Source organism: Serinus canaria, chromosome Z (genome assembly GCF_022539315.1).
Source record: "Serinus canaria isolate serCan28SL12 chromosome Z, serCan2020, whole genome shotgun sequence".
In the NCBI taxonomy this organism is placed as follows: domain Eukaryota; kingdom Metazoa; phylum Chordata; class Aves; order Passeriformes; family Fringillidae; genus Serinus; species Serinus canaria.
The window spans coordinates 65725348-65737601 of record NC_066343.1 but is presented as its reverse complement, the minus strand read 5'-3'; positions in this window follow the sequence as shown (position 1 = coordinate 65737601).

Sequence of the window (12254 nt, the reverse complement as noted above, 5' to 3'; positions counted from 1 at the left end):
GAGGTTTTCCCACCAGCAATGCCGGCAAACAGAATGACACCTCGCCAGACCCCACTAACCCACAGTACTCAGGAGGACCTTGTCCCTCCCTGGTTTTCCCCTGAGTCTTCGCTCTGCAGTGTGAGCCCATTAGGCCCTGTGGGGCCCAGGGTTAATCCAGCACACAATTCAATGAAATGATAGTGGCAACAGATTTGGGAGTGCAACAAGTCCTGCCACTGCTCAAGACCCCACCCATGTGGTTAATGCCGCCCTGTGCCCCTGCCAGTGCAAAGTCACAGGGTATGAAGGCCTCTTTAAAAGCACTGCAACAGGAAACTAATTCAGCCCCCTTTCACGACTTTCTCCCCTGTTTCTAGGAACCCGCCTTTGAATGATGCTCAGTTCATTATTTATCCCCATGAGAACAGACATGCTTGCAAATCACTCCTCTGTGCTGCCAGGTAGCTCTCTGGAAATGGTGCTGGCTCACAACAGCAAGATGGATGATGAGGTGAAGCAGGGTAACTCTGAGAATTATACCTTTTGACTCTCCAGTTTAAAACTGTGATTATATCCCAGTGGGACATGAAAAATTCCCAGAGGGCCCTCTGGGAATTTTTCCCAGAGGGAAAAATTGGTGACCCCTTATTTCAGAGCACAAGTTTTACTTATGATTAGTTGTGCTGGGAAATAATATCCAATAGCCATGCAAATGTTATGATTTACTTTAGCAGCAATGTATGGATCAGAATCACCAATATACTAACTAACACTAATATATATATAATATATACTAACTTCTGATGACACATTATCTTGATTTTTTAAAGATACACAAGTCCAGCCCATTTATGCAGCTCACTAAGGCAAAAGACCAGATTATGCCTGAATCACTTCTTCTTCAAATCAGAGGAATTCTGTTCATTTCAGGGGTTACACCAACAGAGAAGTGGCATGGAAAGGGACTGCTTTATCTTTCTTTCCTCCCATATAACAGTATCATTTAAATCTCTCTAAAGTCAGTCGTGTCCATTTTCCCCATTTTCTGCATCAATTACAAGAAAACAATACAAAGCACTGAAGGCTGGGTGCTCCTGCTGCAGAGCATTTGGCCTCTGGCAGGATTACACACTGGAGTCAAACCTAATGCTCATAAACAATGTCTTTTACTAAGCTTTCATAGGCAGCTGTTGGCCTTTGGCTTTATGATGTAAATCAATCACTGCTTACATCTTCTGATTTCAGGCCAAAAGGTGAAAAAAGATATTGTGCTATATGTGTTGGGTTTATTCTGCAGATCTCTATGGAAAGGTCAGCTTTATCAACCACCAGAATCAGTCACTCTGGAGGCTGTCAGCAATATATCTGTTATATATCCTAGAAACACTGCTTTTCCTGCTTCTCTTCCTGAAGGTTATGCACCTCTTGTGCAATATGAGCATCAAAATCCTAATTAAATAGGGTTTCAGGAGTATGGCCCTCCCAACGCTGATATACAGGAATTGCAGTATTTGTATTTTGCAGCCTGGTCAGATGTTGATAGCATCAGTAGCATTCTGTGTTTTTCTCAGACACCAGCTGAGTAGAGATTTAATATATCCCTCAATGTCTTTCATACTTCACCTCCCAGAGAGTGTCCAAAGTCTCATTTTTAATTGCTTTAGATAAGAGAAGAATGCTGAAACTAAAACGGTTCTCTGGAAGCCAGAAGAACTTGAAGAGATTCTGGAGCCCAAGGACAAAGAGAGAACCCAGAAAGCAGAGAAAAAGATCAGATTAGGCCAATGGAATAATATTCAGCTTTTGAGATCCAAATGCTCCTGAGATCATATAACATTGTGTGGCTGTATCAGCAGGACTAAACTTCAGTAGCGTATTTTCAGAAACATGGAGTACTTTCAGAGTGGCTACATAGCAGAATTTTGTCATCCTAACAACATTTTATCCCAATGCCATCTTCAGCAATCTGTAATTTTGTCACATTTTCCAAGAGCAAGCAGGATTTTCTGTCCTGACCCCTGCCACCCTGGCAGTGTCCATCTTCTGCTGAGCTCTGGGGATGGCTGGATAGCAACCAGCAATTCAGGCAGATAGGCTGAGCTGTGACCTGCCCTCAGCTCTCTCTGAAGTCCCCAGATGTGGGGGGTTTATATTATTCTGAAGTTTTCCTGTAGCTTATCCTGAAGTTTTCCTGTAGACTTGATAGGTCTTTTTTAGTGCTTGGGGACAGACTGTCTAACAGTAGGTACAGAATAAGGTGTAAATGAAAAAGCACAGCATCTTCATGCCCAGGAAGGGTGTACATAATGCTGCCACCACTGACAGCTAAAAGTGGGGCAATAAGTACCTGGGACTGATTAACCTGAATTATGACTGTCCTCCAGCAGTTTCCAAATTTCAGGCTGTGATTTAAAAACCGCAGCGTGAGTCCTGACACATTGTGAGCTCCACTGGCAAGATTTGTGCTTTGCTGTGTTTATGGAACAAAACTGGTACCCTTCATTTTTATTATGATATAATAATCTTCTCTCTCATCTTATATCTGCCCTTTACACAGACTCCCCCATGGACATAGCTGGTATGAAATAGACCAAGGACGAGCCACCACTGGCTGTGCTATTGTAAATTCCATTCACAAGGAGGCTGAAACAAACTATTCTACATGGAAAAATTAACCAGCATGATTACAGTAATAAGCCAGAGTTATCATGGTCCTCAGGTGGGCACACTGTTCCAATTTTATTTGGAAATAATTACTTTAAAAGCAGAGCAATTTTTCCAGGACGCTGTCTTACTTTGAAAGAATGTATCCGTGCTGCTTCCTCTGCAGCAGCAGTGACAGTGATTTTCTTTGCATAAGCAAAGCCCAAGAGAGGGAACACATTACATATGTCTCCTCCATAATGTGCTGCAGTAAATATGAGACTAAAAGGGCTGAAAAAGAGAAATCTTGGAAGGTGGATAGAGCCTTGCACAGAAAATGAAGTGTCATACCAGGCTCAGAGCCACAGTCACAATTTGGCTCTGCACAGCCTTGTGTCATTTGTAGCAGTGACACTACACTTTGTTCCAGCTTTGATTTGGATCATCAACCACAAACGAGAGCAGCAATAATGAAAAAACAATGATCCTGATCCAATATTTTTTCACTCCTTTCTGAAACCCTACAGCAAGGGGGAAAAACAAGCAAAGAGCTGTGAATCTATCAGCAGGGATTTCTCTCTATTTATGCCTCTCCTGGATTTTCATAGACAAACCACAAGCCTAACTAGGATGTAAAGTTCCACAGATACCATGGAGCACAAAAGAGGTCAACCCCTAAGAAGTATTTAGTTTTGATTAGCATGAAACAAAAGCATAACTGCCCTGAACATGTGGGGTGGAGAGGTAAAGGCAGGAAGTAAAAGGGCCTTTACTTGTCAGCATCACATTAATTATCAACAAGCCTTAAAATTTAAAATGGGAAAATATACACTAGATACATTTGCTATATATTGTTTGTGAATATCATACATTAAATTTTCATTTTCTGCAAAACTCTAAGATATGTACTCTATATAAATACTTTAAGGGGACCAATGTCAATATTACTAGTCAAAGAGTCTCAGATTCAAACACATAGCTACAACTGTTCATAGAAATATTATATTTTCAAGTCCCTGAGGGTAAAAGCCTTAGATTATTTTGGTATACATAAGACACAGTTCTCTAAAGACCCTCTTCCATGGAATTCCAAGATCAACACTTGTTTCAGTTTCAGAGGGCACCCCCACTGGATGATCTTGACTGTAGACAAGAGACCAATGAAATAGATAGATAAATCCTAAGGTTAAAATAAAACAGTCACTAGAGATCTTAGAGCTTCTCATTGAGGTAAGACTTTTTGCTAATTCCTTCAGGAAATTAGTAATCCCCCTCTTTATATTGTGCAGTGTTTATCAAGTCTGCTCTGACACTGTGTTTGTTTTTCTTCGACTTCTGTTATTAGGTCATCAATTCCTCCCTTTGCGCACAGCAATGCCTCTGTGTGTCAGAATTCATTAGATTTCATTGTTAAATATGTGGTCACATATATTGAACCATTTCAAAAGCACCTTCCTCATTTGAACTTCATCTTTGCACAAAAATCTTTATCTGCTCATACCTATAGGAGAAACCAGAATGTTTTATTTACAATAGTTGAGTGTGTGCTGTCTCGACAGGATGATAAGAAAAGCTCTGATTGAAGCCTTTTTGCAGAGCACTGGCACCAAGGAGTTATCAAATAACTCTGCAATAGATACCAAGCCTTGCTTAAACATTTCCAAAGCAATCTGTCAGTAGGGAATGTCCACAGCCTTAATGCACAAATAGCAGAGGCAGTGCCTAGTCAGTATCACATTAATCAGGGGCTGTGCAAAGAGAAGTGTTTTAAGAGATTAAGGAGCTCTGGAGAAGCACTGCCCCAAGGCTACCCAGCTGCCAGCACTTCCCTGTTCCTGGGTATTGGCACTGCTCCTGATTTCCCCCTGCTTTATCCAACACAAGTTACAGTCCACCAGAACCAAAGGGATCATCCTGATTTCATAACACAAACAACCAGTCTGATGTCCTCTCCTTGCAGGAAGCACTTGCTGCAGACGAATCCCTTAAACGGTCTACCCGTTGTTCAATAAAATACTTGTCACACATGTTCATCATTATAATCCTTTGCAGTCAGATAGTACCATTCTTCTGATGAGCTCAGCCTACAAATTTAGCTTGAATCTGGTCTGACATCTGCCTCCAAGTATGCTTTGATTTGAAAAATCACATTAAAACCCAGCCTAGAATTGTCTCTGCTTGTGCATGTGGGTCTCTGTGTGCCTGGACACATGGATAGAAATTCCTAATATTTCAGTGCTGTTTGAATGAGTGCTGAGCAGTGCAGGCCATCTGCCAGTAACTATTTTTCTAAACTAGGAAAAAAATAAGAAAGGAAGAGATATTTTAAAGCTTTTGCTCATAACAGCAGTGATTTTTCTGGAAATTCAAGCAGCTCTGAAATGGATGTACCATTTCCAAAGGCAGCTCTCCCTCAACAGGTTTTTTTGAGTTCTCCATATCTATATGTCTTCATATTCTACCATGTCAAATAAGGACAAAAAATTACATCTTCATCCCCAGGGTCCATATGGCAGATGCCTGTCCAAGGCATTTGGAATCTCAGATGTAAAGTGCTGAAGAAAGGAAAACTCATCTTGTTAAATGAGGGCAAGGCAGAAATTAGGTGCACTGTCAGAATGTCTTAGTGGATCAGGAAGGTCTCTGTAATACTGCATATGGATATTCAATATTCACGAGAGACTTTTTAGTTTAATCTGTCAGTTTTTAACAGTATAGTATATGTAGCAACCTTTTTTGTTTATATTTTTTGTTCCTACAGGTTTGTCCCCAAAATTTATTTGTTACAGTTAGAAATCCTTCATCACAAAAGTTTTCTGGATAAAAAACATAATAAAAAACACCTAGAAGAACAAGAATATCACTAACTGTGTGGGCTGAGTTAGTATTTATCAGCCTCCCATTGCACAGCCACAGCAACCTTTCTGAATATCTTTTCATTGAGACATTTGCACTGTAACATTTCTTGAGTATTTATTCTATGTCATTGTTAAAAACAAACAAACAAAAAAATCCCTAAAAATGAACACAGGGGAAAAAAATCCTTGGCTAGCAAAATACTAACTGGCTAATGAAAAAATCTGCATGCTTGAATTCTGTAGTCCTCAGAGTATATGATATGGAGAGCTGTGAAGCAGCAAAAATCTCTCAGAGCTCCCAGATCTTCCCTCAGTGGTCATTTCTAGCAACCAATATTTGGTTTCCTTTTTTGGGGTCAGACATGTTGTTATTCAGCTTGAACTACCTGGGGTCTAGCATTCTGAAAAAGTTAATAAAAAATGTTTTCTACACAGTTCTATTTTTGTATCATATACAAAGCCCTGTAAGCCAAAGCTGTTACTTCAAATAAATGTTTTTCTGTGCCATTGGGACATAGGTGCGTTGTAACAAGCATAAGAAATCCAAAGGACCTATGAATCAAATAAATCTGCAGAAATCCTGATAGAGAGGAAGAGACAAAAAGACAGACCTAGAAAATTAAACTGTTATAGTGCTCCTGAAGGAGTGCAATTTACAGTGATGAAAAATGTCCTTGCAAATAACGTCATCAAAAAACTTCCAAGAGATGAAATGTCAAATACTAATGCAATATTGCTAAATATTCCCCATACAAATCCCATTTCAGTGACATTAAAGAGTCAGAAGGCAGAGAATTACCATCCAGAGAAGGGAGGAGTAAAGCTATGCCTGAACAGAAACGGGTCCAGCTGTGGGCCAGAATCAGCAGCGTGTTAGGTTCTCCAGCCTGGTGAATTCCCACATGGAAGTGATTCAGCACAAAAGATGTTTATATGCCTATTTCTTTTTGAGAGTGGGAAATGAATGAGCCCTTCTCCTTATCATGAATCTGTCAGGTTTAATGGAAGGCTTAGACTGATTTTGAGTTAATTTGCTTGGAGTAAAGGAGCGTAAGTGCCATAAACACTTTGAGTATCAAAGGGGTCTAAGTGACACTTGTGATCCAAGTGTCTGCTATGCAGGCAGCCAAAGGCCTTTGCATCAGCTCGTTTCTTTTTATTTTTTTTAAGACTTCCTTGCCAATGTCAATCTGAGATGTACCTAGTGCCAAATGGATCCAGCAACACCCAGGTGCAAACCCATCACTCTCCACCTGCGCAGCGCAGCTCAGCAACCAGCTGCTCCTGCTCTGCTCCTTTAGGGAGCTGCAGCACCACAGATCTGCCCACAGGGGAGGAAAAGACAGCACAGCAATGGGTTGGTAACTCCCAAGTTATGTCCCATGTACCCAGTCTGCAAGCTGGGAATGGGGCAAAGGAGCCTCCTGCCTCTCACCTGGTCTCCCAGTTGGAGGCCAGCAGAGAAATAGCCCCCATCAGGTCTTTATTTCAAGCCTGCTTGGGAGCACCTACAGGCTGTGAAAGCATGGGCCTCTGGGGTCTTGTGTGACAGCCTGGGCCCTGCCAAGTTTCTGTCTTACAATCCAGACGGGTTCCTGTCTTCATGGAGGCCACTGGACTGTGGGCCATGTTCTGGGTATAGATACAACTTTTGAAAATTATATCAATTGCAGTTTTTTGAGGTTGTAATTACAGGGCTGGTGGAAGGTCATTGAGCAAATGCCATTTCTGATGGTGCCAGATTACATACTGGTAGACCGACTTCTGACAACTTCCATCAGTCACTTTTATATTCCTCCCTAGCCCAAGATGTAAGGTGCCAGAGTCCTTCACATCCCCTCCTGGCCTGGCATCCTGTCTGCTATGGGACACCTGTGTGACTGTGGGGGCTGAGCACATGTATCTGCCCAGCCTCATCTCGTCCTTTTCCTGTGCAGTCACTCCTGCCTGTTGTACCCATCTGGATGGGGGTAGAGAAAGCACACACAGCTCCGGGACCATGGTTCACCAGTTTAGGTCAACATAGGTACAGCAGTGAGGATAGCTGTCATTCCTTCACAGCACCACAGAATCACTAGGGTTGGAAAGACCCCCCCCCCACAATGTCATCAAAGCCAGCCTTTGGCAAACACCACCTTGCCAACCAAGCACCAAGTGCCACAACCAGTCATTAAATATTGTACCTGTGAGTGTAAACTTCCAAAGTCACTGAGCTGCAAACCACATCTGTCTAGGAGATTGATAAGGGTTTTCCACTCTGCATTTCTGCATGGTGCCCAGGAGGATGCTAGTCCAAGGCAAGGAGCCTGCTGTGGACCACCATCCTGACTGAAATGCCAACACAACTGTGATTCAGAACTCTTGTTCAGTTATGATGAAAAAGTGAGACTTTTGCAGAGAAAAATCTCATTGAGAGCAACACCAGAGCTATTGCTGAGGGCAGAACCCACCTGCTGTGGCAGGTACAAGGCTTCCCACAGCAGCTGAAGGGGAAGAGCCCACATCTGCTTCACTTTTCTCTACAGCTGAGATCCTTGTAACGCAAAAAGGGAGAATATGCCATGTTGCTTCTTGGACAGAGAACTTCAAGAGGAATTCACTGCTTGACAGCCAAGCTCTGCCCATCCTCTTTTTCTGCCGGTATCTCTTTGAGCTGCTGCAGCTCTGTGTAGACTAAGTGGGGACTGTGAAGCCCTGACAAAGGAGAGGGAACCAGTGGGATATTTCTATTTCTGGAATTGCCCATTAGAGAAGCTATTCTATGGTACGCAGCATGCCAGCACACTTTAAAAAATAAATAGGAACAAGAATATTAGCAGAGGAGAGGAAGCATATGTGACCTCAAGATCATGACTCATCAGGTTAAATCAACCAGCTGAGGTCAGTGCTTCTATTTATCAGCTTTTAGTCGCAAGAATGGCAATGGGGACAGTGATTCTATTACTAAAATTTTACATGCTGTGAAAAATACAGCAGTGATTAATGTCTGTAACAGGCAGCTAGATGTGCTGCTTTTAGAATCTAGAAGCTATTTCAAGGTCAAGAGTTTCAGTTTTCTTTTTAAAGTGGGTTTTCAACAGGTAAAGGGAACTTCCCACAGACTTCAGGGTCTGTATTTATGGGCAATAAAAGTATTTTTTGTTCTCATCATCATCCAAAACCAGCTGAACTACAGCTTGATAAGAAAAGCCCTACTAATTGCACTTCTGGAGTCACTCATGATTCGTGAACTGTGGGACCATGAAAGCATGGACTGTAAACTGATTGACAAACATGAGGCTATCTTAAATACAGAAAACACTTCTGTGATTTGCTGTTGGATTTCTCTCTGGTGCCCCAGAATTTGGCTACCAAGAATCCCCACCTTAGCCAGTCTGTACCCTGGTTATTTATACCATCAGTGTGGGGGGTTCTGGACTCAATGTTGCAGGGACAGAGCCCCTCACCTTCGGTTTGTTCATGGGCTGGTGCATCAGGGCACATTGAAACTCAGGCTTGAATAGGTGGGGGAAAACCACCTGTCTGAGGAAGGTCCATTGCTGACCTTCCTCAGCAATGACAGGACACCACATACAGATCATTATGGCAGGTGCAAAAAGTCTTACATTCCTGCTGTCTTTTATGTCAGCTGTTACCATTTTTGTTGTGAAATTATCCCATTCTGGTTCTTAGTGTGAATTAAAAAAAAAAAAAAAAAGCCAGAGGTATTGCTGATGGGAGGACAGAAGTCTGTAGACACATTCGGGTACCATGTGATTGTGCAGGAGGAGAGATGCCCTGCTCTCTTCCCTTTCACCATGAAAGCACAGGATGATGACAGGGCAAGCCCAGAGCTGGAGAGTAACTGCATTATCTGCAGTTATCTCCGATTCCCAGCAGAGAAGCAGAGGTAAGTTAAAACCGAGTGACTCATGGCTCTGATTCACCTCCCGCTGCCGCTGCCCTTCATCCGCACCGCTGCCGCACGGGCAAACAGGAGCTGGGCAGATCTGCCCAGCGAAACGCAGACTGATTCGGCAGGGGAGCTCACCTCAGGCTGGCCCGGCTGCCAGAAGCTGTGTCTGTCTGGTCTCCGTGGGTAAAAGCCCAGAGCAGTAGCGCAGGGGAGCCCAGCCCTGCCTGTGCGGAGCAGCCGGAGGCAGGCCGGGCCTGCCCCGGGCAGCGCGGCTGGGCAAACACCGATGGAGACACACCGGGATGCAAACACACCGATGGAGACACACCGGGATGCAAACACACCGATGGAAACACACCGGCATGCAAACACACTGATGGAAACACACCGGGATGCAAACATACAGATGGAAACTCCGCCGGGCCGGACAGCCCCGCCAGGGCAGGCCCGAGGCCTGGGCCCCACACACGGAGCTCCCAGGCTGCCAGCCCAGCAAGGAGCAGGCTGAAGGGCTGTTAGCTTATTAGCCAGCCCCTCCAGGCATTCGGGCTGGTGCTCCCGTGTCTCCCTTCCCAGGCAGCTGTTGGAATGCCAGGAGTCAGAGTTCCAACAGGCAGCCTGCTCACTCGAGCCCTGCTCCTGGCTCCTGCGGGGCTGCTCCGGAGCCAAGCCCCGTCCCTGCAGCGCTGCCCAGCCCCGCACACCGCGGCTGTGTCTGCCCGCAGCCTCCCAGCAGCCAGACACAACCACTGGAACACAAAACTTCCATGGTAATTGCAGCAAACCGTGGTGCCGGTTGGGCCTGTGCTGTAATTGCTGGCAGCAGAGATAAAACCTCGGTGCTGGCTCTCAGAGCTGCTTGGAGGATAACTCTCTCAGCTCATGGCTCTGCGCAGCAGCATCCCTCTTTCAGCAGTGATAGCTGGTGTCCGTGCAGGGATTCGTGCAGAGCTACCTGCTCTCTCATTCTTCAGGTGACTTACTGGTTTGTTGAATTTTTCTTTTTGTTTTCTCTTGAGGACAACTTCCAAATGGGATACTTTGGTAAGATTTTCTCCCATAAAGCTCCCACTAGGCGCCACTTCCAAGGTTCACACTCATGAATTTCATTATTTCTGATGGAAACTGCATGCATCCCAGGTCCCTGGAGCACTGGGAGGAGGTGATTTAACTACTAATGTCAGTCTGATAATTTTGTACCTGGGTTTCGAGGCATACTCTGTGGCTGGTTCTCCACTAAGTGCTTGGTGTGTTGAATTTTTCATGGGTAAGACATCTATGACTAAGGCATCTAGAAAGATTATTCTTTTTAAATACAGGTTAGCTACTCTTTTATTTGATTTGTGTGGGTGTTATTTCACTCAGCGCTTGTGTCTTGTGACCCACTTACAGGCTGAAACAAGCTCCAGTGAACTTTCATGCCTTTATATTCCTGTTGCTCTTAACTTATCCCCCGCCCCCCCCCCCAAAAACCAAAAAAAATGCCCAAAACCCAACATAAAAAGCCAACCTAAATCAATCTCTGAGGCAACTGTCTTTGAGGTATAAATCAGAAATGGCTCTTCTGTATAAGTGATTGTGAAAGTGTGAACTTGTGTGCCTCATGGGCTGTGATGGTGAAGTGGGGTCCCAGCTGGTCTTGGGGTGGTGAGCTTTTCTAGAAGTATAACTAGTGGCAGGGACTGTCATGAGCTTTTGTTAGCCCATGTAAAACTCATGTCCCACATCCAAGAGGATCACAGACCCAGGGCATCTCCAGATTTACATGTGGCATTTGGGGTGAAGCCACAGCGCAGGCTCAGGTGCTTCTCACCTACCTCAAATCTTCCCCCAGGCAGAAGAGAGCACTGGGAGAGCTTCCAAGATCCCTTTGGAAGGAGTTTAAAAGAATAGGAAAAGAAAGCCTATTTCTACACCAAAACAACAGGGCCGTTGTGGGGAGCTGTGTTGGTGCCTAGCACTTTATTTTACTGGTGTAATTGTGCCAGGAGAATGTGTGTGCTCTTCTGCACGGACATGTTCTTAAGCAGTTCAGTCTGTCCTTGAATAAATTCTGAATTTACTTCATTTCAATGTCAATGCATCTTCAGAGGGAAAACATCTCAGTGCAATGGCTGGGAGTTACAGTCAGGATACTTGCCTTGGAAATGCAGAGAGCCCTTGCACAGTATCAGCACCACAGTAATCTCATCCAAATGAAGTTAGTGAAGCATGAAAAAGAAGTGTAAGGCTCTCAGTCTCCTGCCATCTCTGTACATCATGGCAGGATATCTTACCAGAAAATCCAATGTAGCCAAAACCCATGATACACAGGGAGTAACAGAGAGAGGGTTTGGTCACGAGATGGGACTTGATTTACTGACAGTCTCTCCTCACCTTCAAAGCCTCTCCTCACATTCTTAACAGCTTCACCTCCTCTCCTCACATTCTTAACAGCCATTGCACAAGCTCCTGGAGCTTCAAGGAGAACCTTATCCATCTCAGAGCATGCCAAGTGATGATGTAGATATGCAGTGACTCTTTACAACTTGGAATATCTGACTTGTGTGGAATACTGTGAATTTTACTTTCATTTGGGTTGGGTTTTTTAGGAACCATGTGATACAGCAGGTCATGAAAGAGGGCTAACAAGAAAGCAAAGTGACTCTTTTAGAGAAAAGACAGAGCGGAGACTAAGAATTGTCCCTTCAGTCCTAGAAGTAAGAGGCACCCAAGTAAGGTGCATTTCATGTAAAAACTCGAGAAGTTCAGCTCATGCATTAGAGAACACAGAAACTTGAATGTTGGGTGCTTACTGAAGCACCCATGTGGTCTGTCCTGTGATAAAAGCTGGAGACCTCACAACCACATAAACAGAGTCAACAAGGACAAGAATT